The following is a 23,459-nucleotide window of genomic DNA, read 5'->3' as shown; positions in this document are numbered from 1 at the left end:
TGACGTAAAATCATTCCTAGAGGCACCACATTCTAGAAAAATAGGTGATGTAGAATGCTTCAGCTCAGAAGTCAGCAAATGTGTGAAAGAAACAGGAACTGAATTCTGAGTCAAGAATTGGTCCACATAACCAGACTTTCTGCAGAACAGAAGTCAATACCTACTTGCAGACAAAAGAAATGTGTTCCCCATATTACTTATAGAACGCCTCATGTAAGACATACAGACATTAAAATATGTGCTTTCCTTAATTCTTTTTATTAGTAGTTACTCTTGTCCCTAGCAGTCGTCATATTTATGGAACGTAAAATTCATCCTATTCAGATAATTTAAAACTGTTATAGGATGACCAATTTTAAACCTTCTCCAGAATAATTTGAAAATATGTTCTTCCTGTTCTCTATAAAGATTGGCCAAACTCTGCATATGCCCATGTAGTCCCATTGAAGCCAACCGTTCTCTTGTTGTAATAAAGACCTGATCCTGTTAAGTGCTGCATACCTATAACTCTCATTCCTCAGTTAGAGCTGCAAGTACTCACCAACTCTCTGGATCAGGCCTTACATCCTCTATTACCTGCTATTTCTCAGGAATTCTGACTAGATGACTTTGGGGATTTTACAATTGCCCTGTGTGTGACATATGACTATTTTATACAGCAAGCAAGTTAGTTTCAATGGCAGATATTTCACTGCGCAGTTACCATGATGTGTATGATGAGAACTAAAAAAAAAAAAAGAAAAAGAAAAAAAACCCTAAAACAAAACAAGACAAAAAAATCCAGCTATGTAACAATAAAATGTCAAAGGGAAAGGCAGAGAACAAATGGACTAAAAAGTGAGGCTACTCTGAACAGTCCAGAAAATCCCATCATTCCCTTCTAAAAAATCACTGTGACCTTTTCATGGATCATGTGCTTTTTGTACTGGCCAACACAAATGAATACTGTATTTAATAACTCACTGAAAGATTTACATCTATTACATTGACACAGAATACAAAGGAGATATTTTAAGTAGCATCTTCTGACTATGTTATAAAACAAATTGCCACATCTGTTTGAATTCCTGTTGTACCATATTCATCCTTCAATCCCTCCCCCTCTTCTCCTCTTTGAGACTTCCTCCTCCTTACCCTACACAATTACTAGCTGGAAGCTTGTGTATGTTTTTCCACCTTAATTCAGAAGGATATAAACCTGGTAGTTTTGTAACTTGCCATCTATTCTATTAAATTGAGATATTGTTCCTGTGACATGGCAGAATAGCACAGTGGCAGTCTTCTCAGATAATGTCAGTTTAATCAATCATTTTTAAATACCGGCCAGTGTGAAGCGTAAAAGTGCTCAGATCTGGTGTATAAAAAATGCTTCAAATGCTTGAGATATAATTCATCACGCACCTTAATCACAGTACCAGCAGTATTAATTTTGCCCTCGCACTTCAAGTAATATTAGTATATCATATTATATGCATACATTGACAATACTTTTTGTAGCATTCAGGTTGCAGAACACTTACCCCCTGAATCCTCCCCACAAAAAAAAGGGGGGGAGGCAATTTTATTTCTTTACAATCAAACAGCAAAGGCAAAGAAGCTTTACATTCTTCATTTAATATTTTATTTCCTAACATGATGTACTTCATTAAAAAGAAATTAATCAAGCACCTAATAGCCATCAGTTATTTCAAAAGCATGGCACAAGAAGTACTGAGCCTATATACCCTGTTCTTTCAATGTTGTACCAAAGTCTGTAGACAACTACTGATCATACAATGATGTGATCTGTCCTTTAATGTGTGGTAAGCTGCCTTTTTGTTAATATCAAGTGGAAAAGAACGTTCAGCTTTTCAATAGTATATTTATTGAATATTATAGTGTAACAGAGTGCCCAGTAAAGGAACACACTGTATAATTCACCCAGAAGTCCCATGATCCTATCACGGTTAGTTGTCAACCTATTATTGTGCATCAGAGGCTAAAAATGGCATTGTTACAAGAGGCTGACCTTTTGAACTTGATCACCTGATGCCAAGAGCAACCCTCCACTGGATGGATGTTATGAGCATCAGTTTCTTAACAGTTCCTATTTTCTTTACCAAGCGCTCATGTCAGACTCAGTGCAACTGAATGGAAAACAGACAGCTTGAATGTCAGAGTAGCACAGCACAAGAGACAGACAACTGTCAGCCTGCCGTTTCTTTTGGCCATGATGAACTGAAGCCTAGGACAGTAAAACCCCATGCATTCAGAAAACCCATATAATCTATGAACTCAAGGTTTTCCTGAAGACCTCCCTCCAGAGCAAGACAGAATCTCAATTTTCACGTAAAAGAACAAGTTACAGCTGTTCTCACTGAGAAGATGGCAAACATTTATTTTTGCATTTGCAACAGAACAAATACTCTAAAACTGTATTATACAGAGAAGTGCCTTGGCCTCCCATTCTTTGCTTTAGCATGTCAGCATTGAAGCCTATATATAAACCACTTCAAGGCCAAAATTGTTAACTGCTTCACAGCTAGCCACCATCATCAAGCTAATCTAGGGCAGTGGCTCTCAACCTTTCTAGACTACCGTACTCCTTTCAGGAGTTTGATTTGTCTTCTGTACCTCCCCAAGTTTCATCTCACCTAAAAACTAATTGCTAATAAAATCAGACATAAAAATACAAGTGTCCCAGTACATTAGTACTGAAAAATTGCTTACTTTCTCATTTTACCATATAATTATAAGATAAATCAATTGGATATAAATATTGTACTTATATTTCAGTGTATAGTATATAAAGGAGTAGAAACAAATCAATGTCTGTATGAAATTTTAGTTTGTACTGACTTCGCTTGTACTTTTATATAGCCTGTTGTAAAACTAGGCAAATATCTAGATGAGTTGATGTACCTCCTAGAAGACCTCTGCGTATCTGCAGAGATAGGCATACCGCGGTTGAGAACCACTGCTATAAGGCAGCTGAGTGAACCTGTTATTTCATTCATTAGAAAGGACATTGCATAGGAAATGTATCTTTGTCCTTGCCTTGGAATTGCTACTTGATGTCTGCCTGTTTCTTTGCTCTTGTCCATTTCCATTCTTCACCTAGCCCCTTTGCTCCATCCAAGCGGTATGATAACTCTTCTTCCTAATCATTACAATATATTTCCACAAAGTTTATTAACTCCACTTACCATGGTGAGGAAGACTCTACAACACATTACATTTTTAAATAAGTAAAAAAAATACTTTCCAATCTCCACATCTGGATCAGCTTGCTTTTGTTGCATCCCACACAACATCCCATTACCAAAACTTTTCTGTCAAAATTGTTTTGGCAAATAACTGTTTTTGACCAAATTTGTTCAATAGAAGTATCTTGTTTCCAAGGAAAGTTTCAATTTGTGGTGAAAAAACTGAATGCCCAACAACAGATATTTTGATTTGGAAACGCCACAGCAGTACCTCATGGGAGTTGTAATTTGCTTTTCCTCATGTCCCCATTCTCTTCTATGAGTCAGATCCCCCAGTTGGACTGGTTATCCCATGATACAGTGCTTCCTCTCACCAAGATGAGAAACCATAGTGCACCTTGGGAGATGCAGACTGACCAGGAATTCCAGCATGTAGAAGACCAAGGGGAATATGAAGTGCCTCAACTACAGTTCACAGGAGACACTGCGGCAGCATTTCCAGATTGAACTATTTTGGCTCTCAGCTGAAATATTACAGTTTACAGCCAAAATACTTCAATTTTTTGCCAAAAAGTTGAAATTTTCTGCAAGACAAAAAATCCTATCAGTTCTCAACCCATGTTTTTTGTCAGTTTAGCTTGTAAACTCCTTACAACAGTGACCTTGCTTCTTTATTTGCTTGTATGGTGTTCTTAGCACACTGGGCAATAAATAAATAACAAACAAACCAAAGCTACAGCTTTAGAATATGCAAACACACAAGCAGTCTTTTAATTTGGACACTGAGCCTTTCCTGCTAACTGCCATCTTATGGATGAGAAGAAAATTAAGATCCTTAGTCTTTTTAAAACAACTTTAAAAAAAGTATGAAATCCTAATTTGAATATTTACATGGAAGTTAAGTGGTGCATAGGCCCTGAGTGTGCCACTTCTTCTCAGAGATGAATTTCACCCTACCTGTGTATTTGGTATTACTATTTTAATGACCTTCAAGTTTTTGGTGGTTTTGTTCACTTTCGGATGCCAACACTGCAATTAAACACCCATAAGTGGCCAGTGTCAGCTGACTTGGACTTGCGGGGTTTGGGCTATGGGGATGTTTAATTGCAGTGTAGACATTTGGGCTTGGGCTGGAACTCAGGGTCTAGAACCCCACATCAGGGAAGGTCTCAGAGCTTGAACGTCTACACAGCAATATTTAGACCAACAGTCCGAGCCCCATGATCCCAAATCAGCTGACCCAGGCCGGGGCAGCCATGCTGCAGGTCTCTCATTCCAGTGTAGCTGTACCATCAGTGCATCTGCTTTCTTCCTGTCCAAGCACACTCCTAACAGCAGCAAAGAGAATACCACTGGTTTTCTGTACAGTGCTTCTCTTTTATATTAATCAGGTAAAACTAATTATATATATAGCTGGATTGTGTCATGTTGCCCTTTCAGGGCTGGCAGATCTATTTTGAAGACATACTGGAATATTTATAAAAGTAGATTTAGCTTTATTAAAATCAAAAACTTACTTGGTAACTTTGTGAGCAGTTTATTTTAATGTTACATACATATATGCTACCCTCAAAAGTATTATTTGAAGTGGTTTACCAACTCTCTCAGTTTTTATTGTGAGTTGTGTAATATTTGGAGCCTCTTCAAGACCAGCTACTGGAGTCCTATAATTATGAGAGAATCTCAGCTTTCATCTAAAAGAAAAGTTTCTAGGCCTTCTGTCATGGAGAAAGCTTGACAATTTGAATCCTAAACTTGAAATAACGGAGGAAAATAAACAAACCCATTTCTTTTTAAATCACATGATTTAAGCCAATCATGATTTTGTGCAGCTTAACTCATTATTTTTGAACATTTTGAACTGGTTGATTATTTTTTTCATTCCATGTTATAGTTTATGGATCTAGGGTCTACAGTCTACAAGTGAGGCACATTTCAGGCAAACTCAGACACCCATGTTTGCTGCTGAGGCTAGGCTATCAGATATTCAAGGTTTGATTATGATTGAGTACTAAAAGGTAATTTAACTTCATTACTTTCAAATTCAAGCAACTCCCACTTGTTTTTGATTATAAAAATACCCACTACTCTCGAGAAAAGTTGGGTGAAAGATATTTAAATCACAAGCTTGCTTGTTTGTTTTTATTACTTTGGAGACAATTTTATAATTTCAATCCAGGTTCAAATGTTTAATGGCATTCAGATTTTAAAAGAAGGAAAGCGAGAAAGACATTTGTACCATTCCTTAATATAATTAAAGCACCGAAATACACCTGTATTAAACCACATTGTTTGATGGCAGCATATTCAAATAATTCAGTACAACCAGATACCAAACATTCTGTCTCATAGTAGGGTATCATTAAGGTATATGCACCATGAAGACAAAAATTGAAAGGCTCTTCCTATCTGCTTTCTGTGTATGATTTTTCAAGCTAATAATATATCTGCATGTTTCTGAAAGTCACACATTTATTGGGTTAAAACATTCACAATTTAATGTGAAGAATATCAGTGAAGAACTATAACTGATATCTTTGGAGTTTGTGCTCTTTTAGGTCCTTTCCCCATTAGTTTTTGTGCTTTTGAGTTCCTTTTCTCAGTAATAATTGCACACGTCATTTGTAATTAATTAACTATGTTAACCATACTTGCAACTAACAGCATTCCTAGGAAGGTTTACCATTTGCTGTTCCATTTTTAAAGCAATGAACATACGGGCCCTGATTCAGGATTGCATTCTGAGCTCTTTATGCCACTCCTCTTGGAAGGCAGGAACCAAGAACTTTCCTAGTGCAGGTGCATTTTCCTCGTGTAGGGCTATGGTAATAATCCCATGCTGGTCACCACCAAAGCCCAGTTTTCCTGAGGAGAGAAGGGTATGTGACTGGAGTGCTCTGCATTTCAATTATCCTGGACTGCTGGATGATCCACTGGGGACTGTTGCAGTTTGGGGGCAAGGTGTACAGCACTATAACCTCCGCAGCTCAAGAGGTGCATAGCTCAGATTAAGCCATTTTGGCCCTGCCCTTCTGAGTTGTACAACAGAGTTAAGACCATAGACTACTAGCACTTTTCCCCATAAAACCACAGTTTAGTACCTACTGAGCCAAAACCTGTTAAATCTGGCTGAGTAAAATTAAGCCTGCTTTGTTTAGTGGAAAAAAACCACAAAAGCTGTATTTGGATTGCCTATAAAAGCTTAAACATGAATATTTAATTCAGAATGTTGTCTACATTCACTTTCAAAACCATCGTCACTGATGCATTGAGCAATTTTATCTCAAAGAGAATAAGACTACAACTCTCCTTCTACTCATTCTGATCAATTGCACCAAAATCAATTTTTTAAAATATATAAAACATGCAAATATAACAATTATAATGGGTTGAAGGTTTTTTTCAGTTGTAAAGATGTAAATGAAAAGTAGAAGAGAACTCCCACAAATGATGCTTTCTGACGGATTAAATAAATTAATGCATTTTTCTCATAGTACTTTTAGAATTAATACCCAATACTATCTAACCACTCTAATGAATGGTATAGTAAGATACTATCAAATGAGGGATAGGAGCTATTCACCCTCAAGCTTTTTTGTAGATTATTTTACTAAAGGTAGCATCGAGATACAAGTACCATGCGTATCAGAGCCATATGAAACTGAACAGGACAATAATGGAGAAAAAAGCATGCTAAAGTTACAAGCATCTTCCCTTCCTGTTGTCAGTGTTCAAGACATTACCAAAGTTCCAACTTAGCTGCACTGTGCAGCTATAAAACAAGTAAAATTCCCACGAGACTCGGTACTGCCATTTGTAACTAATTTCTGGAGTGAAGCTTTAAATAATAAGCTACATATGTATAAATGAATTACTGGGCTAAGATTCCATTGAGTGACATGGGTGTTGCAGTCTTCTCCCCTTTGTCTTATCCAATCCTTCTCCTTGTATCTCCAAACACAAAGTCTGGATGATTTAACAGAATACGCTTACCTGTGGCACCCTTAGACCAGTGCAGCTGTATAGGCCCCACACTCTAACACTCCTGTCTCTGCAGGGTGCTGTCTACTCCTAAACTCTCCACTTCAGGTTTTGAAAGCTCCATTCCCTGGCTTCCTCATTCATGCAGAGGAATCACCAGAGACCCAAAAGCCACGCAGATAGGTACACTGCAGCAAATTCCCCCTGTGCATTAGGGTGGTCACAGGTAGGGAAGAGAAGGCTAGAGGAAATTAAGGATGTATAGAGATAGAGGAAAACTAGTGATATTCAGCTAGAGCACATACTGGGTTTCTACACATATGTGCTTATGCTTCTCCTAGGATCAAAACCCCTAAGGCCATTCCCAATATTAACCTAACCTGCTTTCTAGCACTTTTCTCTGGGCACAACACAGCTATCCGAAATCCCTTAAAAACCTGACAAAATCCTACTAGCAATCTCCTCCTATCAATTCATGATGCTTCATAACTATGTGCACAGAGGTAAAGCCCTAAAACCCTTTGCCTGAAGCTAGATTTGCATATTGGGCAAGATAAGTGTAAGTTACACTAGCACCATCTGTTGGCAGCTCAGAATGCTTGTACTGCATACATGTATAGAAAATACATTACAAGTATATTAACCTAAAAGTTTCATACTGTGTCAGTTTGATGCATGCTCTGAGCATGAAATACTTCGTAGCCGGGTAAAAATCATCCATAGACAGAGTTCAACATTTCGAAGTGCTTCAGTTTGGTTCAAATGACAGAATTAAAATTATTTCTGAATTGGTTTATACTTGTAAAAGGCCTCCTACAAGAGAGCCATGTCAGTTCAGAAGCTTTCAGATACCATGGTGCTGAATCAAGTATAGCTGAAATGAGATGTATAGCTGATAACTGTGATGCTGTGACATGCAGTATTATCTTGTAAACAGGCGCTCACAAAAATTGCTCTTCTTAGTTTGTGATAACCATGTAGAAGGGGTGTGTATGAATGCTCACCGAAAAGGAGTACAAGACTGAGTATTCAATTCATTTGCTTTAAAATTTAATGAAAAAAATAGTTTAGCTTGGCCCATTCACAACTCCAGCTCTGAAGAGCTTCACAATTTGAGGTTTTCAGAATCTGAGTCTGGATTCAAATTTGGTGGCATTTGAGGCTAATCAAAACCGTAACCATTTGCTGGAAGTGTTTGGCTACTTAGTTCCCAAAAAGTAAACTGGAGATTTTTAATGAAGTAGAACAATATGAGGGAGAAAGCAAGACCTGGAAGTTTTGGGGAAATGTTTTTAAAATACCTGATTCTTGGTCAAACCTGGTGCATTCCAACAACCAAAAATTATACTTACAAGTATTGGAAGAAATCCAGAACTAAGTTTACTTTGGCAGGGGTGATTTAAGAATCTCTAGACAGGACAATCCCATCAGAGGCCAGGAAATCATCCACAAACTTCCTTAAATTACATGGCAAAGTTTTAATAACAAGCAATAAAACAACACTTCAGAATGCTTAATCTAAACAACCTAAGTATTCCAATTACTAAAGCTAATAAGCTAAGTTTTTTCCATTACAACCCCAACATTTCTTTCAAATTGTAGGTCAGAGATTTTCCTCTGTTCAAGTTGTATCTCTTATGAGTCTGAGTGCAGCTGATCACGTCAGTAAGAGCCAGCTATTTTTTAAAAAAAGGCATTATACTTCTGCTGCTTCTCACTATACTCTTACTTTGGAGTCATTTTGTTAAGCAGGATGGCTATTTAAGTGTGTGTGCTGTGTTTCATTACTGTGAAACTTGAAACTGCTCTGTATTTTTAAAAAAAGTTAGGAAGCAGTTTGCCTCTGTTTCTTCTGCTTGACACATGTGAGCTCAAATTTAAAAAGCCTAGCCTCCTTTCTGAAGCCTGCACTGTGCATAAGTAAATAGTTGTGGGTGCAGTTCATATACCTTTCAGATATCTATCTGAGCCTGATAGCTAGCTCAATAAATGCTAATTTGTGCCTGCAAAATAACAGTCATCAAAAGGGAGGCTGGGATTCCAACCAGGCTGGAAATCAAATACAAAATGTTTTACATGGCTCTGAAGGTATTTTGTGCTGTTGTAACATTAAGGAGAGTACGAGTTCAACATGACCAGCAAGGTTGTTTTTTTTTTTTTTAAAAGGTAACTAAACATATGGACAAATTTCATGTGCTCCTTTATTCCAAACATCAGGGGGTCAAAGAGCATTCCACACCTAAGTGATGTCAAACTCTCTCTCTCTCCCCCCTCACGTTCCCCGCTGCATTTCTTGGACATCACAGATGGCTGGTTTATGCTTGTCCATTGTGTCCCAGAATTCTGTTGTGTGGTGTGTATGTATTCATACTACAAGCATGATGCTGATCTACATAGTAGGGAGGGACAGATCAACAGATTTTCTTTTATTTTGCTTTTCAGATATATGTCACAGATTTGCATATACCTTATATCATTTCATAACCTACCCCCAAGAGGTGTCACAGCAGAAGTGGAGTAAACTATCTGAGTATCTGGGGAACCAAAATTCAAATCTTGCTGCTTCTTGCTCCATAACATTTGTAAAATTGTCCTTTTCATTCTGCTAGGACACCAAAATTCCCATCCCAGCCCTTGAAGTTTCCAGTCTTGCATTATTGTAACTCTCCCGTCCACTGCCTTCTCTTCCTTCAAAAAAACAAGAAACAGAAATTGTGCACGTTTGTATAAATACTAAGTTTGATTGTACCTTGGACAGCCTTTATATAACACTTGTTTTTTTTGGCCCAGTCTTGCCATGAACGTATGGTCCATTTATACGACCAAACAGGACCACAGTTAAGTCATTAACTTGTACAGAACACATTGCAGAACAGGGGCTTTAGATTTTTAAGTTTTTCTTAACAGGTATTTTATCATTGTATCTCTTTGTGCTGCCAGATGAGAACCTTGCTATACTCACATATAACAACCTTAATTATATACTGTACTCTACCAGCAATATCAGCATGATATTGTGGTACCCATCATAGATTTTAAAATATCAGCAATGTTTTGAATTTGACAGTTTTTTGAGGCAATGTTTCCAGATTCCCTTGTAATTTTGTTTTACTTCTCTGAAAAACCAAAGAGATAGGTCGCTCCCCTTGTAGCAACTTGTCTACAAGTATAGATCCTCGTATTGTCCCTTCATAGAGAGACGTAGAGGGCAGGATGCCAGAGGCTTGAAAAGTGACTTAGTCAGGGTTGCTAAAACAAGGTTCAAGTCCCTGGCTGGTACAGACTTTGTCACCAGAAGGAAGACTCGAATCATACCTTCAGGAAGTGGGTACTGACAGGGTAGGAAAATATAGAGTAGATGTCTACTGGTAGATGAAACACACGGATGGCTGCCAGGTGCAGCCTGAGGGAACTACTAGGCAGATCCCCAGGATTTTAAGAGAAAGAGGTAATCTAGTAGTACATCTGGAATTTTTGCCCATAAAAGGAGAAATTCCTCATTGGTTGCACCAAAACAAATCTTTTGCACTTTTTTTCGTAACATTTCTTACTCTTCTCAGGATAACCTGGACATCAGCTGAACAGACCTTTTCTATCTCTGACATCCATCCAAATACCATGTCCTCAGGTGAAGTGTGGCTTGGTTCAGGTGGCAAGTCCATCATTGGTTCTGGGTTAATAGTTGATGTATCAAAGGAAGGCGGAGGGGAGGATGGTTGCAGAAGCACAGTGTACCAGAATTGTGAGGCCCCAGCCTGGTGCTATAAGGATCATTTGCACTTTGTCTTATTTTCCTCAACAGTTGAAATAATAAGGTAATTTGGGGAAATGGGTGTTGCAAAGCTCCTGACAGTTGCATGAGAAACACATCACCCAGACAGCCTGGGCTACAGCCCGGACCAAAACTCCTTGCACATGTTCACATGGGACATGATGAGATCTGTGAATGGGAGATACCACACCTGAAACACCTCCTGGAGAGCTGGATTGTACACTGCTCACTTGTGTGCTGTGGAGAAATGTCTGCTCAATTAATCTGCCAGGGTGTTGTACACCCTTAGTAGGAGTCAGGGTAACCTAGATGGGAATGTATCAGTTCCAAAGTGTGACAGCCTCCATGCAGAGCTGTGAAGAGTGTGCTCTTCTGTACTTGTTGATATAATAGATGCCATGATAGCATCTGATAGCACCTGGATTGACTGGCTGCAGATGCAAGAGGGAATTGTTTACAGACCAATCGGACTGCTCTTAGCTCCTACACATTGATGTGAAGCATAGACTTCTGAGGAGACCACTTTCTTTGGGCAACTTGTCCCTCCATGCATGCTTCTCACCCTAAGAGGGATGCATCTGTGGTTATAGTCTTTGTTGGAACTGGGAAGTTGAACAGTGCCCCCACATATACCTTTTCTCTGTCCTCCCACCAAGTAAGGGAGGCTAAGACCCTTTGGGGAATTAGAAACTTGTAAGTCAAGACTATGTTTGCTAGAGTGTAGATAATCCACAACTAGGATTGTAGGCATCTCAGGTGAAGCTTCACAAACAGTGTCACATAAGTACTTGGGGCTATATAACCCCGAAGTGCAATGCAGGTCAGCACAGAAACTACAGCTTGTCTGGATTCACTTTATAAGACCAATGATGGAAAGGAAGCAGTTGTCTGGTAAGCATGCCCTGGCCGTTACAGTATCCAGCCTTCCCCCAATACATTCTATTCACTGTGAGGGTTCCAGGTTGGAATTCTCTAGGTTCACTCTGAGACCCAATATCTCAAAGAGATCTAGAAGTATGGTGGTTGCTTCTCTTGTTTCTTGGTCTGATTGTCTCTTCAGGAGCCAATCAGCTAAATAAAGCTATTGTCCCTTGTCAATGAAAGTGAGTTGCCACCACTAACAGCACATTGGTAAATGCTTTTAGCACCACTCAGAGTCCAAAGGGGCCCACCACAAATGTTAGAAATCTTCTGTGCGCTGGATGAATGTCCACATGAAAGTATCAACTATCAGAGGGATAGCAGTGTTAGTCTAGATCTGTAAAAAGCAATAAAGAGTTCTGTGGCATCTTATAGACCAACAGATGTATTGGAGCATAAGCTTTCGTGGGTGTGCGTCTGATGAAGTGGGTATTCACCCACAAAAGCTTATGCTCCAATACATCTGTCACATGAAAGTAGGCATCTTTGAGACAGACAGCTGTGAACAAATTGTCTGGCTCTATGGATGGATGAACGTTAAGCAGTGGATGAAATTGTTCAGTTCCCTGAGGTCCAGAATGGGTCTCTATCTCCCTCTATCTGTCCTCTTGGAGATGAGGAAGTACTTCAAGTATAAACTCATTTTTGTTGCTGCGGGAGATTCTAGTTCTATTGCTTCCAGTTCAAGGAGAAACTCTAACTCCTGCACAATAATCCTCTTGTGAAATGGGTCCCTGAAGGAGGAAGGGGGGTGGGGACTGGGGATGGAAGAGAACTGGATGGTATACTCTATCTGTTCAACATGGTTTGCATCCAGGCAAATAGGTAAAGTTGGAAATTCAGCCTTCAGTCAGAGGGGAAAGACCATAGGGGTTGTACAGATCCAGAGGGACAAATGGTGTGTGGTTCTCAAAGGTCCAGTGAAAATGCAGGTTTTGAGAGTGGTAGTGGTTGGGAAGTGAAAGATTGTTGACCTCGTGCACCCTTTCTGTTTGTCCTTTGATGTTAACATGGTGAGTCATACTGTTGCTGAAGATAAAAAGTATGTAAGGGCTCATCATCTAAATTGTGGCTTACTGGATTTCCTCTTGAGTGACGGTGTGTAAATACCCAGCGATTGCAATGTGGCTTGGAAGTCTTTTCATGAGTGGAGACTCTCATCCACCTTGCAGTGAACAGGCATCACATTCAAATGGAAGGTCCTCTGCCAGCTTGAACCTTCTTAGAGATTCCCAAGAAGGAGTGTCACAATGAAAGTCTCATCATCCCAGCAGTCAGCATGGACCTTGCCACCATGTCTGCTCTTTTCAAGCCAGTATGAAGTGTTGATTTCATTGCCAGATTTTTTTCATCAGTCAGGGCCTGGAACTAGTCTCTAACATACTGGGGCACCTGATTGGCAAAGCCAGCCAATCTGTCAGATGATAAGATGGCCATAAGAGCTTAGCAGTTTGAGACTTGAAACTGCAGGGAGGCTGAGAAAAATGCCTTTCTCCCAAAGAGGTTGAGCATCTTTCTTATGTGGCATGGCCTTGAGTTGTTTCCGTTTGCTAAGCTCAGTGGCCACTGACACTACCTATGCTTTGGGAGGTGGGTGAGCGAATAGTACTCCAACCTTTTTGCTGGTACAAGATACGTCTTTTCAGCCCAGATGGATACGTGGGATCGTGGCAGGTGTCTGCCAGCGGGGCCTGGCAGGTTTGAGGATAGCCACATTACTAGGAAGTGCCACTATACTCAGAGCCAAGCTATGCAAGATATCCAGCAGTGTGCATGGTGCCTCCTGAACCTCTTCCATGGGGATCTGAAGTGACTCTGAAGGCTTTAGGATCATCAAGGCATGGTGGGGAAGCTGGAACCACAACCTCATCTGGGGAAAAAGAGAAGAGGTCACAAGCATAGATTCTTCTTGTTCCTGTTGTTCGTCTGCTAATGCTGCTAAAGTTGGGCCTCTTTAGGAGGCTGAAGAAGTCTCTCCCCTACTCTTGGAGCCCTAGATCTGCTTGAGTCCCTTGTGTTACAAGGTGGGCATATTGGGCAGTAGTCTTGAGGATCTTCAAGGTCCATCACTGCCACTGTGGAATCTCATATCCCCCTCACTGCAGGACCCCAGGGTGATGGGTACCAGTGGCTACAGAGGGGGATATTCTCTTGAATAAGAGTAGTGAGATACCCTGGAGACTCCTGATGTCTCGTCTGGGCTCAATCCCCTCCAAGTCCCTGGGGGATAGATTGAGAGTGGGTGTCTGTTACAGACCTTTTCCAACTTCGACTATTCAGAGCCCAGATCTAGTAGAGAAGCCGCTGGTATCCGAGGAGGTGGTGAAGAGTTGTCTCTACTCATTGATAGTACCAATGACAGTCTGACTTGACCCTTACTTGTACACAGGAGCAGAGTGGAGTACTGTAGTGATACCAGTACTGGTGAAGTCCCGGGACCAGACACTGAAGTCTTGAAAGGAAAGGTGAGTCTAGTTCCAGGAGTAATAGAAAGTGTTCTGGAGCCAGAAAGCAAGTCAATGTTCAGTCATTTCCATAGCTTGTAGAGCGTGCTGGATCTGGTGGTACCAGTGAAGGTTTTGGATCTGCAGAAACAGTCCATGGTACTGGAGGGTGGTTTTGCCCTTCAAAGAAGTCCCACTCTGGCTCTTCCTGGTAGCAAATGGTCCCGCCTTGGAGCATGACTTCACAGGAGGTGAGTATTTCTGCTCCTTTTAGAGGGTTTGGAAGGGGAGCCTTCCCTCTTGTCCTTATGGGAATAGTATATTTGCTCTGTCTCTGTTCTCCAGAGTCTCTCAGAGCCAACAGTGGGAGTGTAGGAACTGAGCTATCCAGCACCGAAAAAGGGCCACTCCTACTTTTTCCAGGCCAACATACAGAGGTGTCTCCCCAGTCAGAGGTTGTTCTTGCCTTCATGTCATTCTCCATGAGGAAATTTTAGAGCCCAAACTCCCTGGACTGCTTAGTCCTACTCAGGAAAAAACTGCAGCTACTGAACTTAGAAAGGATGTGAGTTTTCCCCAGGCAAGACAAGCAGGTTTCATGGAAATCCATGACTGTGAAGGGCTTGGGTCACTTCATGCAATTTTTGAAGTTGAAGATCCTTCATATGCTCTCCTGCAATCATAGGAAGGTTGGGGAAGGGAGTTAGCAGCAACAGCTCCCTGGCCTGGAAAGAGGGTTTCCAAAAGTAGGGAATCGAATCCCTAAAACTATCTCCTAACTCACTCTACCAAAAAAATAGCTTCCTATGAACTTTAAAAAAGACTTTTAAAAATGATTTACAGAGAAAGGCAGAAGTCAACACTCCATCCTAGACTACAAGCAATAAGAAAGAACTAAGCTGGTGGTGGTCCGGCAGCTCCCTTTATTCCCTTAGTGCAGAGCATGAGGCAAGCAGGTGTGCATGTGCAGACCAGACAGACACCTCAAGGGAAAATCTCTGGCCTTGGTGCATGGAGCACATGCACAGCCTGAAGTGCACTACATATAGGGACAATGACTCAAAGCAGAACTAAAAGTTTGTTCTATTTTGGTTTTTGTTTTTTTAAGTATATTACAGTGCACAGTCCTTCAAGTTTTCCTGTATTATTTCATTCTGGAGCAGGATTGGACCCAAATTTTTGATCAGCGGAGCCCACAACTACAATTTTGGCCATGTACATTGGCTGGTATCATGGTTCTACATTCTTCCTTTTCAAAAGGAGTGAAGTCCAGAAATGGTTGCTTTGGTAAATGGGAGGTTTATTTGACTTATTGGAAAGCTAACAAGTATGTCCAACTGTTCACAACAGAGCTGCAGAAATAATTTGGTAAGTATTTCTGTGCTGAGCTAAGAAATTATTATTTCCCCATATTGTACTAGTGGGGAAATATTAAAGTTTGGTCCCCTATAACAGTCAGCCACTACTGGGATTCACTGAGTACTGCTTTCAGTATCTTATTTAGGACCTAATTCTTCCCCACTGAATTGACTGAAAACTTGCATCATCTTCAATAACAGCAGGGCTCCTTTGTCAATTCCCTTAAGAAATAATATTTCTCATCTTTCCCAGAAAGCACAACTTTTCCATTTTAATTCTGTAGCAAACTGTATCTCTGAAAACAACTCTTCTCATGTATTTGTTGCATGCATTCTGACTTTGTATGCTACCTCTGCATTATCTTTCTGAGAGTAAAATGAAAAGCTTTACTTTTGCAGTTAAACAGGATTCACGACTAGATACTAGAAACAAGTGAGTTCCATTTGAACATCAAATGCAAAAGTAAGATACATGTATAACACATGCACAGTATTTTGTGTTTTGATGAATATTCATATTTGGCCTAAATTGTCAAACTGACTAGTGATTTTGTGTGCACAAGCTGAGACACCTTAAAGGGCTCTGATTTTCAGAGGTCAAGTGGTTCAGCATTTTTGGAAAAGAAAGTCCCTTTAAGGTGTTTCAGCTTGAACACCCAAAATCACTAGTCACTTTGAGAGTCTGGGCCATGTGTTCTTAATTGTGTATTTGTCCCCTTACAGAATAATGGCAAGCACTTGCCGTTAGAAAGTGGGCAAATACCACACAGTAGCCAGATTGTGGTTGGCAGCTGGATGGCTATAAAAGGTAAGCAGAGAAAGCATGAAGTGTCCTCGAGTCATAAATCACAGACCTTGCACCCTTCTAATCATAGGAACCATCCTTTGCTAATGCCCTGGGGTAAAAGACTCCAGGAAAATGAGGTATGAAGAAGGCACAATCCCTCTGTAGAGCTCCTGCTGACATACACAGGTCCACCCTGGTCCCCAGCCAGAGCCATGGTTAAGAGTCACAGTACGATCCTATAACAGCAAGGCACTTTGACCATGGTGTAGTCAATGATTACTTTGTATTAACATCCACTATTTATCAACTGTATGATGGAGATGACTAGATTATTATACACTAGCTGGGCCAGTTTGCCATATTTTTAAGAATCCTATATTTACAACATGATGAAACATTTACTAACAATTAGTTGAATGATTTTTTTAAAAAAATAGAGGGCTTGTCTACATGGAAAAGTTTCACCAGTTATAATAATATTGGTAAGAGTACCGGTGTGGACATTCTTATTCTAGAATATGAATGGCTTTTGGCAGCATAGTTTAAATTGCTTCCAAAAGTGACATAAGCTAAACTGGAAAAAAGAAAAGTCACTCATGCCAGAGTAAGAGTATCTACAGCAGGGGTTAAACTGCTTTAACTATGGGAGTTTAAAATTCACACTTTACCTTATAATGAGATAACTTTCTCATGTATAAAAGCCCTGATTCACAATATAAACCCCCCCTCCAAAACAGACAAGTAACCACCTGCATTACTTGTATCATGGCATTCATTATATTTATGCCAGGAAAATTTAGGTTACTACACAGAAGCTCTATTGTTTATCCAAAAACTGGGATCACATCTGTGCCGAATGGCAGCTAGGCACAGCCATCTATCATTTTGGGGTATCCTAATGGGATTTGGCACAGAAAAATGAGGTTCTGTAACCAGGTAGGGATCAAGGGATGCTGATAACAGCCTCAAGGCTTCAATTCCCTACAACTTCACATTGTGCTGCCTTGTAAATCTGTTACTGAGAACCATGTTAAGTGCAATTCTCTGATGCTGATGTTTCATAGTTGCAGTTTTTGGAATAGAATACTATGTGAAAGTGGAAGCCTTAGTCCTATCACTGGGAAAGGGGTAAAAAAAATGAATTTAATTGTTTGATATTCATGAATTTGGCCCAGTGTCATCATAATTTAGTTACCGTCAACAAGTCCTTTATTCCCAGGTACTAATCTGTATTTATAGCTTTTATATTGTTCATTTTGTCCTCCATGTGCGTGTTTTTACATTTTGTGTCTCTTCTTGTCATCCCAACGTATTGTTCTAATCTAATGAAAATGGCCTTGTGGACCCTGCTTCAGCACACTAGAAGTTCAGCTGTGTGGTTTGATGTACTTCTATAGGAACTTCCAGTGCGCAGGTTCCACATGTCCCGTGAGGGTGCAGCAAGTTAGTGCACTGTAGAGTCACACCCTGGCTTGCCATGCACTAACTTGCTGTGTAGACAAGCCCTAAGTCTCTTATTGTAAGTTGTTTTCTCCAGACACACAGTTTTTGTGCCTCTTCTTTGCACTCGCTCCAATTTTTCAATCCTTTTTAAAAGTGTGGTCACCAGTACTGGATGCAGTATTCTAATATTGTCTCACTAATTTTACAGAGGTAAAAATCACCTGTCTACTTCCCTGTTTATATGTCCAATAATTGCATTAGTTCTTTTTGCCACAGCATCACACTGGAGCTCACGTTCAGTTGTTTGTCCAATATAACCCCTAAGGCCTTTTCAGAGCTGCAGCTATCCATGATACAGTCCCCCTTTCTGTAGGAAGGTCTGCCGAAAGCAAGTCTGGGCCCTGGTGAAAAAAATTTTTCGGGTCCCCCAGCAAGGGTGGACCGGCTAAACAGGGCCAACAAAGTCAGGGAAGCCGGATCCCGGGCCCCCTTCCGGACCACCCGGCCCTGGTAATTTGTACCGGCTTCCCCTCCCGTCTCATCGGCCCTGTAGGTTTGGCTGCATTCCTTGTTCCCAGATGTTTAAATGTCAAACCAAATGTGTTTTAATACAATCAAATGTAAATAGGCCCAATTTACTGAGAGATGCAGTTCATCCTCTGTACTCTTCATTATTAACCATTTAACCAATGTCATCTGCACCTTTTATCTGCAGTGATTTTATATTTAACTTCCAGATCATTGATAAAAATGCTCAATAGCATCAGACCTCTTACTGATCCCTCAGAACCCCACTAGAAACATCCCCATTCAGTGATGATTCCCTATTGACAACTACCTTTAAAGATTTATCACTCCGGTACTTAATCCATTTAATGTGTGCACTATTAATATTCTATGATGCTAATATTTTAATCAGAATGTCAAACACCTTACAAAAATCTATGTATATTACATCTACACAATTACCTTTATCAACCAAACACAATCTCATCAAAGAATGAAATCAGGTTTGACAAGATCTGTTTTCCATAAAACCATGTTGATTGACATCAGTTGAATCCTTTATGTTTTTTTCCATTATTTTGCCCAGGACTGATGTCAGGTTAACCAGGGTCATCCTGCTTGTCCTTTCAGAATATTGGCACAACATTAGCACTCTTTTAGTCTTCTGGAATTTCCCAGATATTCCAAGTTGATTACAAATTAACATCAGCAGGCCAGAGATCTTCTGAGAGAACTCTTTCGTGCAAGCTTTCTGGGCCTGCTGATTTAAAAATGTTAGCCGTATTATATGTGGTCTAACATCCTTTCCAGTTACTAATGGGCTGCAAAGTACTTCATCATCCTCATATAATTCCAGTACATCATCCTGTTTCCTTCCAAATACTGAACAGAAATATTGATGGAACACTGCTGCCTTTTCTACATCATTAACAACAGTTTTATCATCTCCATCTAGCAATGGATCTATACCATTGCTAGGATTTCTTTTGTTCCTAATATAGTTTAAAAACTCCCTATTGTCCCTTGCCTTGTCAGTCAGAGATTTTTCCCTGATGTCCTTAACTTCCGTTCTAAATTTGAAGTTAAGAAGTGCAGAAAATTGATATCAATTGCTATCTTCCCCTCCCCCTTTTTATTCTATTTGTTATATTGCTGTTTGTTAGAATGCTCACTACCTCTCTTTGGTTAAATAGCAGCACATTACGTAATGGAAAGAAATAATAGGCTCCAGGACATTGGGGCTGGAGATATTTGGTGAGCCTGTGATTTTTAATCTCTAATATCAATTTTGTATAACCTTAAGAGAACTTAAAAAGACAGGACAGGATAAAGAAAAAATAAAAACATCTGATTAGCTATTCTCCTTTGCACTCAGCGTGGTGGGCAACTCAAAATGATAGACATGGCGCTATTTTTTTTTAATACATCCTTACTTGAACAACAGTCCCTGCACATAGAAGCAACAGAACTGCTTCGTGCTTTTAAGCTCCTTTTTAGAGCTGCAGTATCTGAAACTGTTGTCTAACAGCATAGCATGTCTTCTGGCCTATAACATTATGACTAGAACAATGCAACAACGACAGATAGCCAGACTAAAAAAATAAAGGGGGAGAATGTTTCAAATTTGATGCCGGGGTTCAATTTAGCTTATTTGTGTAACTCAGCCTGCACTGACAGTCTATATAAGTTACCCAAGTAAGATAGCAAAGTATCAGAAAATAAAATTTTTCTTCCTTTGAACCTGATAGAAAATGTGATGGACTCAATGTCGTAGCAAAGAGGAGCACACATCACCAGCTGAGCTTTTCTTTGGGATTTAAATATTCTTTTTTCCAACCATAAAAAAGCTGCATTGTTCATCAAATTTAATGCTATAACTTGTCCAGTTTCAGGAGGCAAATCCTAAAAGGCTCAATGTGGCATTTTTAAAGAACTGCCACCACAAATCTCTGGAATTTTGTGTCTAACCTTTCTTTTAAGTGCTTGCATGACTAATAAAGTGTGACATTGCTGAGATTTGCTAGCCTTCTTTTCTGAAACATAGTTTCTAGCTAACAAAAATATGGCTAAATTTAGGTACCTGCATCAAATAAGAACCTTCAAAACAAAAAGTGGCTTAAAGATTAAAATCAGCTGTGACATGTTTGTGCTCCAACGTAGGTAAGATCATATAACCCCTTGTCTGCTGCCCCATTCACAAAGTCATGGGTTGGCTGTGAAAAATAGTTTGCTGAATTCTAGACAAACAGTGTTACTTATTCTGATGTGCCATTGCTGTTCCGCTGAGTTTCATCACTCTGGCAGATGGGGCTCAGTGGGTCTTTCATCTAAAAATAAAATGCCATTTCACTAAAAAAACTGACAGAAAAATATTCACAAATGATAGAAGAGATTCTCAGAAATACAGTGAAAATACTGTAAGGCAGAGTCTCCATACTATAAATACATTCCATTAACATACTGTAGCTTTCTCCTTCTCAGTTTACTGCATGCCCTTTAAAATATGAGAATGCAGCTGAGTCCTTAACTGTTTCCTTATTGAAATCCTCCCAGACAGTCTTAAAAAAAAAAAGAGCCACCTCAATATTAGTAATAAATGTGAGTCATCTGATGTTTCCTATGAAAAGATGATTTACAATAGGAGTAAAGCAAGGAAAAATGAAATAAAATAGGAAAGTGGATGTTTAAATCTTCTGGCTTAGTCTCAAGTCTCCAGATCTCAATTTTGTTTGGTTTGGGGTTTTGTTTTTTTTGTTTTTTTTGCATCAAATGGACAGCATAAAAACTGCATAAAGATGATTTAATACCCACAAGCGTGTTGGCCTTATAGTACTCTCACTGGTAGATTTAGTCCCATTATTTAAAAGTAAGTTCATCTTTAAGTATTTGCAAAAAGAATTAAAAAAAAATAAAAAATAAAAAATGAAGTGCCATTGAATATTGAATTTTCAAGCCATTAACTTTACCTGACTAATCCAGCTAGCATATTGAATGGTTGCTAGATGTTCTTATAACGATATCACTTTCTCTAGTTCAGACATGTTATTGCACTTACAACAGACAAAATTTAAATATATATAAACCCCAAATAATACACTTACAGTAAGAGAAAGTTTAATTTTTTTCTTCAATATTCTTCACAGGGAGTGGTGAATTTATGTCATCCAGAAGATAACTGTAATGTGGAATGACCACTATCAGAACCCCAAAGAGCAGTAAGATTGATATGGTTTTTTTACAAATTTGTATATATTCAGTGTAGAGAATACTCACTAATTCAAATATATTTCTGAATCCTCTTACCAGTGCAGAAAGACCGGTTGAAGAGACACTTACGAATGAATCTAGCAACAATTTTAGGTCCTGGTCCTACTATGAACAGAATGTGTAGCTCCATGTGGAATTCATTGCAGGTTTAAGGGCCATACTTTGCAGTTAGATTGCCCACATAAAGTCACTGGACCAAATTCATACCTGATGTAAATTCACTGAAGTCAGGGGAGTTACTCTAGGGATAACTTTGGTCGTCAAAGCTCAGCATTAACAGTAATCAACTGACAGTATTTTCTAACAGAGAAATTATCTTTTGATGACATGCAGAAGGTTCAAACATATAATTTTCACAACGAAAAGGATTAAAAAAACATATACTTGTGATATCAAACCATCTTTATGCAATGTTGTTGACCCAACTGGCTTTAAATAAGACAAAACTAACTCTGAATATTTGGGAGTCAGAAGGTTTACTCCATTCTTTCATATTTAATTCACTATGAATTATTTTTCCATATGTGATAACTCAGCATCGTTAGCCTGGGCTATTATTTTAGGATAAACAACCCAGAAACATGCTTTAACCAACAGCCAGCTTCCCTATCAAACATGCCTTAATTGGCAAAATAAGAAAAAATATAGCTTTTACTGTTAGTGGATTGGGACAATACAAGATAACATTGGAATGATCACAAGACTTCAGACACTCTAGCACTAGAAAATGCAAGAGCTCTTCATATTTGGTGATGGAAAATACCTTATAACAGGACATAATCCTGGTCACATTTTTCTTTTTGAAGATGTATTATTCGGTGACTGAATTTTTCAATATTGTCTATGTATGTTTGATAGTTCTTAAAATCAATAACATTTTCTCAGCGAAGGATGAATAGAGGGTGGGGTTGGCAGAGAACACTCCGCTTATTCTGCAGTGGTATCAAAATCAGGGTTCATGTGATTCTGGTTTTAATCTGTCTCTTCTTTATGAATTCCACCACAGCACCCAATTAGCTCGAGTGTTTCAGGTATGACCTCCAATCCCTTTATCAGGATGACTGCAATATTAACAGTACTGCCATTTTAACTGTCTTTAGCTATCAACCTCTAACAGAGGTGAAGGGTCAGTCCACTCTTTTACTCTACACTGGGGCCACGTGCAGCCAACCCAAAAGGGATTAGCAGAGGCAACAACACTAGAGATGCCAAGTGGGAGCCTGGCCTTAGGCAATGTATGCTGCTATGACTCTGTCTGTTCTCATGGCCCTAGAGCTGACATTAACTCTTTCCCCATTCACCTCTCCCTTAGTAGCTAGAAAACACAGAGCATAAAGACACAAAGCATGACAACCACTGCATAATCAAGCCTCTCAAAAGAACTCAGAGTTCTTTGTAGCTCCTGTGATCCCCAGTGTCATAAGAGACTTCTGGCAGTATGGTGCCTGAAGCTTGAAGACCAGTAAAACTCATTTTAGTGCTTTAAGGAAAAGTGCTAAGAGTGGAAAACAGGAGAGTCACAGAGAAAGGTACTTTGTCCTATAATGCAACCTCACCTGGGAAGAACAGAGAGACATAAAAGGAGAAGTAGTGCTAAAAATATCAAGAGGAGGTTAGAGGTGCCACACAAAGAGCAGAGATACCAATGCCACAATATTATACTTTCAGCTAATTTTAACAAGAGTTCATTGAAACACATTACATATATTTTGTGGTAATACTGTCCCTCCCCAAGTTTTCCATTCATATTTTCTGGTTTGGGTGATTTTCCTCCTTCTCCTCTTCATTCTCCAC

Source organism: Gopherus flavomarginatus, chromosome 9, assembly GCF_025201925.1.
Source record: "Gopherus flavomarginatus isolate rGopFla2 chromosome 9, rGopFla2.mat.asm, whole genome shotgun sequence".
NCBI classification, from domain to species: domain Eukaryota; kingdom Metazoa; phylum Chordata; order Testudines; family Testudinidae; genus Gopherus; species Gopherus flavomarginatus.
This window is presented reverse-complemented; position numbering follows the sequence as displayed.